Consider the following 3,078-nt stretch of genomic DNA (forward strand, 5'->3'; position numbering starts at 1 on the left):
ATCAACCTAGACCTCGGCCACTGCCCTCACCCGAAACTCTTAGTGATGATGAGAGTGATATCGCTCCTAGAGTCCGAGCCCGAGATAAGGGAGGATGAGAGAAACCCCGAGCGCCCGGGCAACCATAGACAAAGACCTAACGACCGACCTAGACCACGTGAGAGAGTCATATACGACGAGGAGTCGGACTATGACGAGAGACCGCGAATGAGAGGTCATAGAGCTAGGGTTAGGGTCGATGACGATGAGTCAGACCATGAGGAGATACCTAGACAGAGAGTGGACCCTAGACCGAGAGATAGACCTCGTAGGTGGGTAGACGATGTCGAGGAAGAAGGAGAACTAAGACATCGACAACCTAGAAGGCCTAGTAACGACCTTAAGCTTAAACCACCACTATTCGTAGGGAAGGTAGATCCCGAAGCATACTAGATTGGGAGCGCCGTATGGATAACATCTTCGAATGTTATGCATATTCGGATCGACGGTGGGTCCAATATGCCACTGCTCAATTAGCAGAGAATGCGCTAGCTTGGTGGGATCGGGAAACTACCGAGCGACGACGAGCTCACATAGAGCAAGTCGGGACTTGGCGTGAGATGAAGGTTCTTATGCGCAAGAGATATGTTTCTCCGCATTTCCACCGAGAACTTCAAAGGAAGTATCGGAAGCTAGCCCAGGGAGCTAGACCGATGGAAGAATATTTTGAGGAGTTCGAACATATTAGGAGTCGATTAGAGCTCGAAGAGGATGAGGAGACGGTGATGGCTCAGTTCTTAGATGGACTCCAAGAACGTATTGCTCGTAAGGTAGAGCGCCATCTTTACCGTGATCTCCACGAACTCCTACATTTAGCTGTCCAAATAGAAAAACAAGATCAGAGGAAACAATCCCGGCTAAGTAGAGTAAGATCCCAAGTAGGACCCTCATCATACTCACCAAAGCCTTCATATGGTCCTAGGAAAGAGACGTCTGAGGTTAAAGTCTCGCGTGACCTCTGGGATAAAGGAAGAGTCTCCGAAGCTTCACGAGGTCCGAAACCACCCGTAGATAACCCTAGGGACACTCGATCTAGAGAGATCATTTGTTATAAGTGTCGGGGCCGTGGACATATGGCTAAGGACTGCCCCAACTCTCGTGTAATGATACTGATGGATAACGGAGAGTACGAGTCCATGGATGAGGAAGAAGTGGGTGAAACCGACGAGGAGATCGAATACCCCGACAACGGTGAACTCTTAGTTACGAGACGAGTTTTGAGCACCTTAGTTACTCCGGACGAGACTGCCCAACGAGAGACCATTTTTCACACTCGTACCGTCCAAGGAAAAATCTGCGGACTGATCATAGATAGCGGATCATGTACGAATGTCGCAAGTGCGTATATGGTCAAGAAGCTCGGATTAGTACCCGAGAAACATCTGCACCCCTATAAACTTCAATGGTTAAACAACAGTGGGGAACTTAAGGTTACCGAGCGCGTCAAGGTACCATTTAATATCGGACGGTACCAAGACGAGGTCACATGCGATGTTGTTCCAATGTAGGCGGGACACATGCTACTCGGTAGACCATGGCAGTTCGACCGAGAGGTCAGCCATGATGGGCGAGCGAACCAGTATTCTTTCGTTTATAACAAGAGGAAGATTGTACTCGCACCCCTTAGTCCATCTCAAGTGCATGAGATGCAGCAGAAACTAGCTAAGGACACCGAATCCAAGAAGAAGAACTTCTACATTAAAGCTAGTCAAGTCGAGCGGGCTGTTCGTCAAGCACAATCGGTACTTCTCATGGTTTTTAAGGACGTCATGAACCTGAGGACGGAAGTACCTACCGATAACCCCGCCATAAGTCGACTACTCGAACGATTCCGAGATGTGTTTCCGGACGAGATTCCGGCAGGATTACCACCCATCTAAGGGATCGAGCACCAAATCGACCTAGTACCCGATGCTCCTTTACCTAACCGACCCGCCTACCGAATGAACCCAGAAGAGACGAAAGAGCTCGAGAAACAAGTTCAAGAGCTTATGAGCAAGGGTTACATTCGAGAGAGTCTTAGTCCATGTGCAGTTCCGGTGCTATTAGTGCCCAGGAAGGATGGAACTTGGCGCATGTGTGTGGATTGCCGAGCGATCAACAACATTACCGTTAAATACCGACATCCCATCCCTAGACTCGATGACATGCTTGATGAGTTGAGCGGAGCCACGATATTTTCAAAGATCGACCTTAAGAGTGGCTACCATCAAGTGAGAATGAAAGAAGGCGACGAGTGGAAAACCGCCTTCAAGACCAAACAAGGTCTTTACGAGTGGCTGGTTATGCCTTTCGGGTTGACAAATGCCCCGAGTACATTCATGCGCCTCATGAACCACGTTTTGCGAACTTTCATAGGAAAGTTTGTCATGGTTTACTTTGACGACATCCTCGTGTATAGTCGAACCACCGAGGACCATTATTCGCACCTAGAGCAAGTATTGACCACTTTAAGGAAGGAAAGCCTTTATGCGAACCTGAAGAAGTGTTCGTTTTGTACCGATGAGTTGGTATTTCTTGGCTTCGTGGTTAGCTCTAAAGGTTTGCGAGTTGACGAGGAAAAGGTTAAAGCCATTAAAAAATGGCCGGCTCCTACAACCGTTGGACACGTGAGGAGTTTTCTCGGGTTAGCAAGCTTTTATCGCCGATTTGTTCGGGACTTCAGTAGTATAGCCGCTCCTCTTACCGCCATCACTAAGAAAGATGTGAACTTTGAGTGGGGAGAAAATCAAATGAGCGCATTTGAGGCACTTAAGGACAGCCTTACCCGAGCACCCGTCTTAGTTCTTTCGAACTTTGACAAAACCTTTGAGATTGAGTGCGATGCCTCTGGGATTGGCATAGGAGCTGTCCTTATGCAAGAAAAGAGGCCCTCGCTTATTTTAGCGAGAAACTTAGCGGGGCTGCTCTCAACTATCCGACATACGACAAAGAGCTATACGCGCTCGTACGTGCATTAGAGACTTGGCAGCACTACTTGTTGGCCAAAGAGTTTGTCGTTCACTTGGATCACGAGACCCTTAAACACCTCAAGGGACA

This window comes from Tarenaya hassleriana, unplaced genomic scaffold (assembly GCF_000463585.1).
Source record: "Tarenaya hassleriana unplaced genomic scaffold, ASM46358v1 Cleome40, whole genome shotgun sequence".
Taxonomy (NCBI): Eukaryota; Viridiplantae; Streptophyta; class Magnoliopsida; order Brassicales; family Cleomaceae; genus Tarenaya; species Tarenaya hassleriana.